General features: G+C 42.9%; 1 pseudogene; it reads right to left on the bottom strand.

Moving 5' to 3' along the window:
* Positions 1–13966: 13966 nt before the first annotated feature.
* Positions 13967–14143, bottom strand: LOC140285761 (U2 spliceosomal RNA; annotated as a pseudogene).

Raw genomic sequence — 14143 nt, 5'->3', positions numbered from 1 at the left:
TGTTCAGCTGCAAGAAGGTCTGAATGTCCACCAATAATTACTGAGAAATGGATAAGAAAAGGTGTGAATGCCCAACTATACATCATCACAAGCAGAAGTGGATGTGTTCGGCCACAAGAAGGTTTGAATGTCCGACCATAGTTTGTAAAAGGCGGGTAAGAAAAGGTTTGAATGCCCGAACATACACAATCAAAAGAGGGAGCGGAGGTGTTTCGCTGCAAGAAGGTGTGAATGTCCGACCATAGTTTGTAAAAAGTGGGTAAGAAAAGGTTCGAATGCCAGAACATACACCATCAAAAGAGGGAGCGGAGGTTTTCCGCTGTAAGAAGGTGTGAATGTCCGACCATAGTTGGTAAAAAGCGGGTAAGAAAAGGTTAAAATACCCGACTCTACACAATCAATAGCGGGAGCGGAGTTGTTCGGCTAAAAGAAGGTGTGAAAGTCCGACCATGGTTTGTAAAAAGCGGGTAAGAAAAGGTTCGAATGCAAAAATACACACCATCAAAAGCGGAAGCCGAGGTGTTCGGCTGCAAGTAGGTGTGAATGTCCACCCATAATTAATGAAAAGCGGGCAAGAAGTAGGTTCGAATGCCCAACCATACATCAACAAAAGCAGGAGTGGATGTGTTTGGCTACAAGAAGGTTTGAATGTCCGAGCATAGTTTGTAAAAAGCGGGTAAGAAAAGGTGCGAATGCCCGACAATGTATGATCAAAAGAGGGAGTGGAGATTTTCAGCTACAAGAAGGTTTGAATGTCCAACCATAGTTTGTAAAAAGCGGGTAAGAAAAGGTGCGAATGCCCGAAAATACACCATCAAAAGAGGGAGTGGAGGTGTTCCGCTGTAAGATGGTGCGAATGTCCGACCATAGTTGGTAAAAAGCGGGTAAGAAAAGGTTCGAATGCCCGAATATATACCATCAAAAGCGGAAGCGGAGGTGTTCGGCTGCAAGAAGGTGTGAACGTCCGACCAAAGTTTGTAAAAAGCAGTTAAGAAAAGGTTCGAATATCCAACCAAACATAATCAAAAGTGGGAGCAGAGCTGTTCGACTGCAAGTAGGTGTGAATGTCCACCCATAATTCCTGAAAAATGGGTAAGAAAAGGTGCGAATGCCCAACCATACATCATCAAAAGAAGAAGTGGATGTGTTCTGCTACAAGAAGGTTTGAATGTCCGACCATAGTTTGTAAAAAGTGGGTAAGAAAAAGTTCGAATGCCCGAACATACACCATCAAAAGAGGGAGCGGAGGTGTTCCGCTGTAAGATGCTGCGAATGTCCTACCATAATTGCTGAAAAATGTGTTAGAAACGGTAGGAATGCCGGACCATACATCATCAAAAGCTAGAGAGGTGGTGTTCGGCTGCAAGTAGGTGTGAATGTCTGACTAAAGTTCAAATATATTAACAAAAGCGGGAGGAGAGCTCTTCGGATGAGTGGTTGAGAATTTCCAACCGTAATCTATAAAATGCGGTGAAAAAAAAGGTGTGATAGAAACCTAAAAGGTGGAGCGGAAGTGTTCGGCTGCAAGAAGGTGTGAATGTCCGTCTATAGTTGGTGAAAAGCAGGAAAAGCAAGGTCTGAATGCCCAATCTTACATCATCAAAAGCGAGATCAGAGGTGTTTGGCTGCAAGAAAACGGGTTAGGTGTGAATGACCGACTAAATATCAACAAAAGTGGGGGCGGAGGTCTTCGGATGCAAGTGGGTGTGAATATCCCACCATACAAGTATGGTGGAGAGGAAGCTGTGAATGTCCGACCATGGTTTGTAAAACGCGGGTAAGACAAGGTGCGAATGTCCGACAATGTATGATCAAAAGAGGGAGCGGAGGTGTTCGGCTGCAAGGTCTGAATTTCCAACCATAATTTGTAAACACCGTTGAAGAAAAGCCTCGAAAGCCCGACTATACACCATCAAAAGCGGGAGCAGAGGTGTTCAGCTGCAAGAAGGTCTGAATGTCCACCAATAATTACTGAAAAATGGGTAAGAAAAGGTGTGAATGCCCAACTATACATCATCAAAAGCAGAAGTGGATGTGTTCGGCCACAAGAAGGTTTGAATGTCCGACCATAGTTTGTAAAAGGCGGGTAAGAAAAGGTTTGAATGCCCGAACATACACAATCAAAAGAGGGAGCGGAGGTGTTTCGCTGCAAGAAGGTGTGAATGTCCGAGCATAGTTTGTAAAAAGCGGGTAAGAAAAGGTTCGAATGCCCGAACATACACCATCAAAAGAGGGAGCGGAGGTGTTCCGCTGTAAGAAGGTGTGAATGTCCAACCATAGTTGGTAAAAAGCGGGTAAGAAAAGGTTAAAATACCCGACTCTACACAATCAATAGCGGGAGCGGAGTTGTTCGGCTAAAAGAAGGTGTGAAAGTCCGACCATGGTTTGTAAAAAGCGGGTAAGAAAAGGTTCGAATGCAAAAATATACACCATCAAAAGCGGAAGCCGAGGTGTTCGGCTGCAAGTAGGTCTGAATGTCCACCCATAATTAATGAAAAGCGGGCAACAAGTAGGTTCGAATGCCCAACCATACATCAACAAAAGCAGGAGTGGATGTGTTTGGCTACAAGAAGGTTTGAATCTCCGAATATAGTTTGTAAAAAGCGGGTAAGAAAAGGTGCGAATGCCCGACAATGTATGATCAAAAGAGGGAGTGGAGGTTTTCGGCTACAAGAAGGTTTGAATGTCCAACCATAGTTTGTAAAAAGCGGGTAAGAAAAGGTGCGAATGCCCGAAAATACACCATCAAAAGAGGGAGCGGAGGTGTTCCGCTGTAAGATGGTGCGAATGTCCGACCAAAGTTTGTAAAAAGCAGTTAAGAAAAGGTTCGAATATCCAACCAAACATAATCAAAAGTGGGAGCAGAGCTGTTCGACTGCAAGTAGGTGTGAATGTCCACCCATAATTCCTGAAAAATGGGTAAGAAAAGGTGCGAATGCCCAACCATACATCATCAAAAGAAGAAGTGGATGTGTTCTGCTACAAGAAGGTTTGAATGTCCGACCATAGTTTGTAAAAAGTGGGTAAGAAAAAGTTCGAATGCCCGAACATACACCATCAAAAGAGGGAGCGGAGGTGTTCCGCTGTAAGATGCTGCGAATGTCCTACCATAATTGCTGAAAAATGTGTTAGAAACGGTAGGAATGCCGGACCATACATCATCAAAAGCTAGAGAGGTGGTGTTCGGCTGCAAGTAGGTGTGAATGTCTGACTAAAGTTCAAATATATTAACAAAAGCGGGAGGAGAGCTCTTCGGATGAGTGGTTGAGAATTTCCAACCGTAATCTATAAAATGCGGTGAAAAAAAAGGTGTGATAGAAACCTAAAAGGTGGAGCGGAAGTGTTCGGCTGCAAGAAGGTGTGAATGTCCGTCTATAGTTGGTGAAAAGCAGGAAAAGCAAGGTCTGAATGCCCAATCTTACATCATCAAAAGCGAGATCAGAGGTGTTTGGCTGCAAGAAAACGGGTTAGGTGTGAATGACCGACTAAATATCAACAAAAGTGGGGGCGGAGGTCTTCGGATGCAAGTGGGTGTGAATATCCCACCATACAAGTATGGTGGAGAGGAAGCTGTGAATGTCCGACCATGGTTTGTAAAACGCGGGTAAGACAAGGTGCGAATGTCCGACAATGTATGATCAAAAGAGGGAGCGGAGGTGTTCGGCTGCAAGGTCTGAATTTCCAACCATAATTTGTAAACACCGTTGAAGAAAAGCCTCGAAAGCCCGACTATACACCATCAAAAGCGGGAGCAGAGGTGTTCAGCTGCAAGAAGGTCTGAATGTCCACCAATAATTACTGAAAAATGGGTAAGAAAAGGTGTGAATGCCCAACTATACATCATCAAAAGCAGAAGTGGATGTGTTCGGCCACAAGAAGGTTTGAATGTCCGACCATAGTTTGTAAAAGGCGGGTAAGAAAAGGTTTGAATGCCCGAACATACACAATCAAAAGAGGGAGCGGAGGTGTTTCGCTGCAAGAAGGTGTGAATGTCCGAGCATAGTTTGTAAAAAGCGGGTAAGAAAAGGTTCGAATGCCCGAACATACACCATCAAAAGAGGGAGCGGAGGTGTTCCGCTGTAAGAAGGTGTGAATGTCCAACCATAGTTGGTAAAAAGCGGGTAAGAAAAGGTTAAAATACCCGACTCTACACAATCAATAGCGGGAGTGGAGTTGTTCGGCTAAAAGAAGGTGTGAAAGTCCGACCATGGTTTGTAAAAAGCGGGTAAGAAAAGGTTCGAATGCAAAAATATACACCATCAAAAGCGGAAGCCGAGGTGTTCGGCTGCAAGTAGGTCTGAATGTCCACCCATAATTAATGAAAAGCGGGCAACAAGTAGGTTCGAATGCCCAACCATACATCAACAAAAGCAGGAGTGGATGTGTTTGGCTACAAGAAGGTTTGAATCTCCGAATATAGTTTGTAAAAAGCGGGTAAGAAAAGGTGCGAATGCCCGACAATGTATGATCAAAAGAGGGAGTGGAGGTTTTCGGCTACAAGAAGGTTTGAATGTCCAACCATAGTTTGTAAAAAGCGGGTAAGAAAAGGTGCGAATGCCCGAAAATACACCATCAAAAGAGGGAGCGGAGGTGTTCCGCTGTAAGATGGTGCGAATGTCCGACCAAAGTTTGTAAAAACCAGTTAAGAAAAGGTTCGAATATCCAACCAAACATAATCAAAAGTGGGAGCAGAGCTGTTCGACTGCAAGTAGGTGTGAATTTCCACCCATAATTCCTGAAAAATGGGTAAGAAAAGGTGCGAATGCCTAACCATACATCATCAAAAGAAGAAGTGGATGTGTTCTGCTACAAGAAGGTTTGAATGTCCGACCATAGCTTGTAAAAAGTGGGTAAGAAAAAGTTCGAATGCTCGAACATACACCATCAAAATTGGGAGCGGAGGTGTTCCGCTGTAAGACGGTGTGAATGTCCGACCATAATTGGTAAAAAGCGGGTAAGAAAAGGTTAAAATACCCGACTGTACACAATCAATAGCGGGAGCGGAGTTGTTCGGCTACAAGAAGGTGTGAAAGTCCGACCATGGTTTGTAAAACGCGGGTAAGACAAGGTGCGAATGCCCGACAATGTATGATCAAAAGAGGGAGCGGAGGTGTTCGGCTGCAAGGTCTGAATTTCCAACCATAATTTGTAAACACCGTTGAAGAAAAGCCTCGAAAGCCCGACTATACACCATCAAAAGCGGGAGCAGAGGTGTTCAGCTGCAAGAAGGTCTGAATGTCCACCAATAATTACTGAGAAATGGGTAAGAAAAGGTGTGAATGCCCAACTATACATCATCACAAGCAGAAGTGGATGTGTGCGGCCACAAGAAGGTTTGAATGTCCGACCATAGTTTGTAAAAGGCGGGTAAGAAAAGGTTTAAATGCCCGAACATACACAATCAAAAGAGGGAGCGGAGGTGTTTCGCTGCAAGAAGGTGTGAATGTCCGAGCATAGTTTGTAAAAGGCGGGTAAGAAAAGGTTTAAATGCCCGAACATACACAATCAAAAGAGGGAGCGGAGGTGTTTCGCTGCAAGAAGGTGTGAATGTCCGAGCATAGTTTGTAAAAAGTGGGTAAGAAAAGGTTCGAATGCCAGAACATACACCATCAAAAGAGGGAGCGGAGGTTTTCCGCTGCAAGAAGGTCTGAATGTCCATCAATAATTGCTAGAAAACATGAAAGAAAATTTTCGAATATCAAACCGCACATGATCATAAGTGGGAGAGGAGGTGTTCAGCTGTAAGATGGTGTGAAAGTCCGACCATAATTGGTAAAAAGCGGGTAAGAAAAGGTTAAAATACCCGACTCTACACAATCAATAGCGGGAGCGGAGTTGTTCGGCTACAAGAAGGTGTGAAAGTCCGACCATGGTTTGTAAAACGCGGGTAAGACAAGGTGCGAATGCCCGACAATGTATGATCAAAAGAGGGAGCGGAGGTGTTCGGCTGCAAGGTCTGAATTTCCAACCAATAATTACTGAAAAATGGGTAAGAAAAGGTGTGAATGCCCAACTATACATCATAAAAAGCAGAAGTGGATTTGTTCGGCCACAAGAAGGTTTGAATGTCCGACCATAGTTTGTAAAAAGCGGGTAAGAAAAGGTTTGAATGCCCGAACATACACAATCAAAAGAGGGAGCGGAGGTTTTCCGCTGCAAGAAGGTCTGAATGTCCATCAATAATTGCTAGAAAACATGAAAGAAAATTTTCGAATATCAAACCGCACATGATCATAAGTGGGAGAGGAGGTGTTCAGCTGTAAGATGGTGTGAAAGTCCGACCATAATTGGTAAAAAGCGGGTAAGAAAAGGTTAAAATACCCGACTCTACACAATCAATAGCGGGAGCGGAGTTGTTCGGCTACAAGAAGGTGTGAAAGTCCGACCATGGTTTGTAAAACGCGGGTAAGACAAGGTGCGAATGCCCGACAATGTATGATCAAAAGAGGGAGCGGAGGTGTTCGGCTGCAAGGTCTGAATTTCCAACCAATAATTACTGAAAAATGGGTAAGAAAAGGTGTGAATGCCCAACTATACATCATAAAAAGCAGAAGTGGATTTGTTCGGCCACAAGAAGGTTTGAATGTCCGACCATAGTTTGTAAAAAGCGGGTAAGAAAAGGTTTGAATGCCCGAACATACACAATCAAAAGAGGGAGCGGAGGGGTTTCGCTGCAAGAAGGTGTGAATGTCCGAGCATAGTTTGTAAAAAGTGGGTAAGAAAAGGTTCGAATGCCAAAATATACACCATCAAAAACGGAAGCCGAGGTGTTTTGCTGCAAGTAGGTGTGAATGTCAGATCATAATTTGCAAAAAGCTGATGAGAAAGGTGTGAATGACCGACAATAATTACTGAAAAAAGTGTTAGAAAAGGTAAGAATGCCGGACTATTCATCATCAAAAGCAGAGAAGAGGTGTTCGGATGCAAGAAGCTGTGAATGTTCAGCCATAATTACTCAAAAACGGTTAAGAAAAGGTAGTATTGCCAGACCATAAATGATCAAAACAGGGAGCGGAGGTGTTCCGCTGTAAGAAGGTGTGAATGTCCGACCATAATTGGTAAAAAGCGGGAAAGAAAAGGTTAAAATACCCGAAAGTACACAATCAATAGCGGGAGCGGAGTTGTTTGGCTACTAAAAGGTGTGAAAGTCCGACCATACATCCTCAAAAGCAGAACTGGATGTGTTCGGCTACAAGAAGGTGTGAATGTCCGACCATAGTTTGTAAAAAGCGGGTAAGAAAAGGTTCGAATGCCCAAACATACACCATCAAAAGAGGGAGCGGATGTGTTCCGCCATAAGAAGGTGTGAATGTCCGACCGTAGTTGCTAAAAAGTGGGTAAGAAAAGGTTAAAATACCCGACTGTACACAATCAATAGCGGGAGCGAATGTGTTCGGCTACAAGAAGGTGTGAAAGTCCGACCATGTTTTGTAAATAGCGGGTAAGAAAAGGTGCGAATGCCCGACAATGTATGATCAAATGAGGGAGCGGAGGTTTTCGGCTAAAAGAAGGTCTGAATGTCCAACCATAATTTGTAAAAACCGGGTAAGAAAAGGTTCGAAAGCCCGACTATACACCATCAAAAGCGGGAGCAGAGGGGTTCAGCTGCAAGAAGGTCTGAATGTCCATCAATAATTGCTAGAAAACATGAAAGAAAATTTTCGAATATCAAACCGCACATGATCATAAGTGGGAGCGGAGGTGTTTAGCTGCAAGAAGGTGTGAATGTCCACCCATAATTCCTGACCATACATCATCAAAAGCAGGTGTGAATGTCAGATCATAATTTGCAAAAACCTGATGAGAAATGGTGAGAATGCCCGACTATACACCATCAAATGCGGGAGCGGAGGTGTTCGGCTGTGAGTAGGTGTGAATGTCCGACCATACTTGCTGAAAAATATGACAAAGCAGTTTTCACTTGGTTTGAGTGAAGGATTTCATTTTATATAGAAATCCGAAATTGTGTAGAACTCGTGGAAATAAGTTTATTCTCGGATTCCTAAAGGTTTAGTGTTGTTCTTTGGTATACTGCAAAGTAATACTTTTTATTTTGTTGAAACCGATTCAGACATGGATAAATATCAAGGAAAAAGCAGTTTTAACTTGGTTTGAGTGAAGGAATTCATTTTATATCAAAATCCGAAATTGTGTAGAACTCGTGGAAATAAGTTTATTCTCGGATTCCTAAAGGTTTAGTGTTGTTCTTTGGTATACTGCAAAGTAATACTTTCTATTTTGTTGAAACCGATTAAGTTAAAACTGCTTTGTCCTTCATATTTATCCATGTCATAATAGCTTTAAACAAAAAAGAACGTTGTACTTTGCAGGATAGGAAAGAACAACTCTAAACCTTTTCAGGAATCCGAGAATAAGCGTCGATTGACGAGTTCTACACAATTTCGGATTTTGATATAAAATGAATTCGTTCACTCAAACCAAGTTAAAACTGCTTTTGTCCTTCATATTTATCCATGTCTGAATAGGTTTCAACAAAAAAGAAAGTATTACTTTGCAGTATACCAAAGAACAACACTAAACCTTTAGGAATCCGAAAATAAGCTTCTTATCACCAGTTCTACACAATTTCGGATTTTGATATAAAATGAATTCCTTCACTCAAACCAAGTTAAAACTGCTTTGTCCTTAATATTTATCCATGTCTGAATAGGTTTCAACAAAAAAGAAAGTATTACTTTGCAGTATACCAAAGAACAACACTAAACCTTTAGGAATCCGAGAATAAGCTTCTTTTCACCAGTTCTACACAATTTTGGATTTTGATATAAAATGAATTCCTTCACTCAAACCAAGTTAAAACTGCTTTGTCCTTCATATTTATCCATGTCTGAATGGGTTTCAACAAAATAGAAAGTATTACTTTGCAGTATACCAAAGAACAACACTAAACCTTTAGGAATCCGAGAATAAGCTTCTTTTCACCAGTTCTACACAATTTTGGATTTTGATATAAAATGAATTCCTTCACTCAAACCAAGTTAAAACTGCTTTGTCCTTCATATTTATCCATGTCTGAATCGGTTTCAACAAAATAGAAAGTATTACTTTGCAGTATACCAAAGAACAACACTAAACCTTTAGGAATCCGAGAATAAACTTATTTCCACGAGTTCTACACAAATTCGGATTTTGATATAAAATGAATTCCTTCACTCAAACCAAGTGAAAACTGCTTTGTCATATTTTTCAGCAAGTATGGTCGGACATTCACACCTACTCACAGCCGAACACCTCCGCTCCCGCATTTGATGGTGTATAGTCGGGCATTCTCACCATTTCTCATCAGGTTTTTGCAAATTATGATCTGACATTCACACATGCTTTTGATGTTGTATGGTTGGGCATTCGCACCTTTTTTTACCCATTTTTCAGGAATTATGGGTGGACATTCACACCATCTTGCAGCTGAACACCTCCTCTCCCGCATATGATCATGTGCGGTTTGATATTCGAAAATTTTCTTTCATGTTTTCTAGCAATTATTGATGGACATTGAGACCTTCTTGCAGCTGAACACCTCTGCTCCCGCTTTTGATGGTGTATAGTCGGGCTTTCGAGCCTTTTCTTCCCCGGTTTTTACAAATTATGGTTGGACATTCAGACCTTCTTGCAGCCGAAAACCTCCGCTCCCTCTTTTGATCATACATTGTCGGGCATTCGCACCTTTTCTTAACCACTTTTTACAAAACATGGTCGGACTTTCACACTTTCTTGTAGCCGAACACATCCCTTCCCGCTATTGATTGTGTACAGTCGGGTATTTTAACCTTTTCTTACCCGCTTTTTACCAACTACGGTCGGACATTCACACCTTCTTATGGCGGAACACCTCCGCTCCCTCTTTTGATGGTGTAGGTTCGGGCATTCGAACCTTTTCTTACCCGCTTTTTACGACTATGCTCGGACATTCAAACCTTCTTGTAGCCGAACACATCCAGTCCTGCTTTTGATGATGTATGGTTGGGCATTCGCACCTTTTTTTTTTACCCATTTTTGAGGAATTATGGGTGGACATTCACACCTTCTTGCAGCTGAACACCTCCTCTCCCACTTATGATCATGTGCGGTTGGATATTCGAACATTTTTTTTCATGTTTTCTAGCAATTATTGATGGACATTCAGACCTTCTTGCAGCTGAACACCTCCGCTCCCGCTTTTGATGGTGTATAGTCGGGCTTCCGAGCCTTTTCTTCCCCGGTTTTTACAAATTATGGTTGGACATTTAGACCTTCTTGCAGCCGAAAACCTCCGTTCCCTCTTTTGATCATACATTGTCCGGCATTCGCAACTTTTCTTACCCGCTTTTTACAAACCATGGTCGGACTTTCACACCTTTTAGTAGCCAAACAACTCCGCTCCCGCTATTGATTGTGTACAGTCGGGTATTTTAACCTTTTCTTACCCGCTTTTTACCAATTATGGTGGGACATTCACACCTTCTTACAGCGGAACACCTCCGCTCCCTGTTTTGATCATTTATGGTCTGGCAATACTACCTTTTCTTACCCGTTTTTGAGTTATTATGGCTGGACATTCACAGCTTCTTGCAGCCGAACACCTCATCTCCCGCTTTTGATGATGAATGGTCCGGCATTCTTACCTTTTCTAACACATTTTTCAGCAATTATTGTTGGTCATTCACACCTTTCTCATCAGCTTTTTACAAATTATGATCTGACATTCACACCTACTTGCAGCCGAACACCTCGGCTTCCGCTTTTGATGGTGTATATTTTGGCATTCGAACCTTTTCTTACCCGCTTTTTACAAACCATGGTCGGACTTTCATACCTTCTTTTAGCCGAACAACTCCGCTCCCGCTATTGATTGTGTAGAGTTGGGTATTTTAGCCTTTTCTTACCCGCTTTTTACCAACTATGGTCGGACATTCACACCTTCTTACAGCGGAACACCTCCGCTCCCTCTTTTGATGGTGTATGTTCTGGCATTCGAACCTTTTCTTACCCACTTTTTACAAACTATGCTCGGACATTCACACCTTCTTGCAGTGAAACACCTCCGCTCCCTCTTTTGATTGTGTATGTTCGGGCATTCGAACCTTTTCTTACCCGCCTTTTACAAACTATGGTCGGACATTCAAACCTTCTTGTGGCCGAACACATCCACTTCTGCTTGTGATGATGTATAGTTGGGCATTCACACCTTTTCTTACCCATTTTTCAGTAATTATTGGTGGACATTCAGACCTTCTTGCAGCTGAACACCTCCGCTCCCGCTTTTGATGGTGTATAGTCGGGCTTTCGAGCCTTTTCTTCAACGGTGTTTACAAATTATGGTTGGAAATTCAGACCTTGCAGCCGAAACACTCCGCTCCCTCTTTTGATCATACATTGTCGGGCATTCGCACCTTGTCTTACCCGCTTTTTACAAACCATGGTCGGACTTTCACACCTTCTTGTAGCCGAACAACTCCGCTCCCGCTATTGATTGTGTACAGTCCGGTTTTTTAACCTTTTCTTACCCGCTTTTTACCAACTATGGTCGGACATTCGCAGCATCTTACAGCGAAACACCTCCGCTCCCTCTTTTGATGGTGTATGTTCGGGCATTCGAACTTTTTCTTACCCACTTTTTACAAACTATGGTCGGACATTCAAACCTTCTTGTAGCAGAACACATCCACTTCTTCTTTTGATGATGTATGGTTGGGCATTCGCACCTTTTCTTACCCATTTTTCAGGAATTATGGGTGGATATTCACACCTACTTGCAGTCGAACAGCTCTGTACCCACTTTTGATTATGTTTGGTTGGATATTCGAACCTTTTCTTAACTGCTTTTTACAAACTTTGGTCGGACGTTCACACCTTCTTGCAGCCGAACACCTCCGCTTCCGCTTTTGATGGTATATATTCGGGCATTCGAACCTTTTCTTACCCACTTTTTACCAACTATGGTCGGACATTCACACCGTCTTTCAAGTGTAACACCTCCGCTCCCTCTTTTGATGGTGTATGTTCGGGCATTCGCACCTTTTCTTACCCGCTTTTTACAAACTATGGTCGTACATTCAAACCTTGTAGCCGAAAACCTCCACTCCCTCTTTTGATCATACTTTGTCGGAAATTCGCACCTTTTCTTACCCGCTTTTTACAAACTATGCTCGGACATTCAAACCTTCTTGTAGCCAAACACATCCACTCCTGCTTTTGTTGATGTATGGTTGGGCATTCGAACCTACTTGTTGCCCGCTTTTCATTAATTATGGGTGGACATTCACACCTTGTCACAGCCAAACACCTCCGCTCCCTGTTTTGATCATGTATGGTTGGACATTCGCACCTTTTCTCACCCGCTTTTTGCAAACTATGGTCGGCCATTCACAGCTTCCTCTCCACCATACTTGTATGGTGGGATATTCACACCCACTTGCATCCGAAGATCTCCGCCCCCACTTTTGTTGATATTTAGTCGGTCATTCACACCTTACCCGTTTTCTTGCCGCCAAACACCTCTGATCTCGCTTTTGATGATGTAAGATTGGGCATTCAGACCTTGCTTTTCCTGCTTTTCACCAACTATAGATGGACATTCACACCTTCTTGCAGCCGAACACTTCCGCTCCACCTTTTCGGTTTCTATCACACCTTTTTTTTCACCGCATTTTATAGATTATGGTTGGAAATTCTCAACCACTCATCCGAAGACCTCTCCTCCCGCTTTTGTTAATATATTTGAACTTTAGTCAGACATTCACACCTACTTGTAGCCGAACACCACCTCTCTAGCTTTTGATGAGGTATGGTCCGGGATTCTTACCGTTTCTAACACATTTTTCAGCAATTATGGTAGGATATTCACACCTTCTTGCAGCTGAACACCTCCTCTCCCACTTATGATCATGTGCGGATTGATTTTCGAAAATTTTCTTTCATGTTTTCTAGCAATTAATTATGGACATTTAGACCTTCTTGCAGCTGAACACCTCCGCTCCCGCTTTTGATCATACATTGTCAGGCATTCGCCACTTGTCTTACCCGCTTTTTACAAACTTTAGTCGAACATTCACACCTTTTTGCAGCCGAACACAGTTTTTTGCAGCCGAATTTGGGCATTCGCACCTTTTCATACCCACTTTTTACCAACTATGGTCGGACATTCACACCGTCTTACAGCGGAACACCTCCGCTCCCTCTTTTGATGGTGTATGTTCGGGCATTCGAACCTTTTCTTACCCGCTTTTTACAAACTATGCTCGGACATTCAAACCTTCTTGTAGCCGAACACATCCACTCCTGCTTTTGATGATGTATGGTATGGCATTCGAACCTACTTGTTGCCCGCTTTTCATTAATTATGGGTGGACATTCACACCTTGTCGCAGCCAAACACCCTGTTTCGATCATGTATGGTTGGACATTCGCACCTTTTCTCACCCGCTTTTTGCAAACTATGGTCGGCCATTCACAGCTTCCTCTCCACCATACTTGTATGGTGGGATATTCACACCCACTTGCATCCGAAGACCTCCGCCCCCACTTTTGTTGATATTTAGTCGGTCATTCGCACCTTACCCGCTTTTGGCAAACTATGGCCTTCTTGCAGCCAAAAACCTCTGATCTCGCTTTTGATGATGTAAGGTTGGGCATTCAGACCTTGCTTCACCTGCTTTTCACCAAATATAGTCGGACATTCACACCTTCTTGCAGCCGAACACTTCCGCTCCACCTTTTAGTTTTCTATGGGGCATTCACACCTTTATTTTCACCGCATTTTATAAAAACACCACAGGAACACCGTATTGAGGCTTTGTTCTGACCGCTCATTCGGTGTCGCGTTTCTTTCAAGCATTTCTCCTGGTTAGCCCGCACTCGGCTCGCTCCCAGAGCCGTGTTAAAGTCTACTTCGCATTCACTCTCTTTTCTCAGCAGACTAAAAGAAAGTTCCATCCTGCACCGCTGTTAGCTTTTTCACAAGAGCAGAGGAGAGCGCACCGTTCCCAGCGGCACTGCAGCACCGGGTCGATGCTTGGAGTGAACGGAGCAAGCTCCTTTTTCAACTCCTATTGATAAAAATCCATTTAATATGTAGTCCTTGCATAGACATATCACATATTAAACTGATAAGTACAGATGGATTATGTGCAATTAGTAAAGAGAG

The sequence above is a fragment of the Leuresthes tenuis genome, unplaced genomic scaffold (genome assembly GCF_036924035.1).
Source record: "Leuresthes tenuis unplaced genomic scaffold, fLeuTen1.0.hap1 SCAF_56, whole genome shotgun sequence".
In the NCBI taxonomy this organism is placed as follows: domain Eukaryota; kingdom Metazoa; phylum Chordata; class Actinopteri; order Atheriniformes; family Atherinopsidae; genus Leuresthes; species Leuresthes tenuis.
Note: the sequence above shows the minus strand (reverse complement) of the source record. Positions and strands in the feature narration are given on the sequence as shown.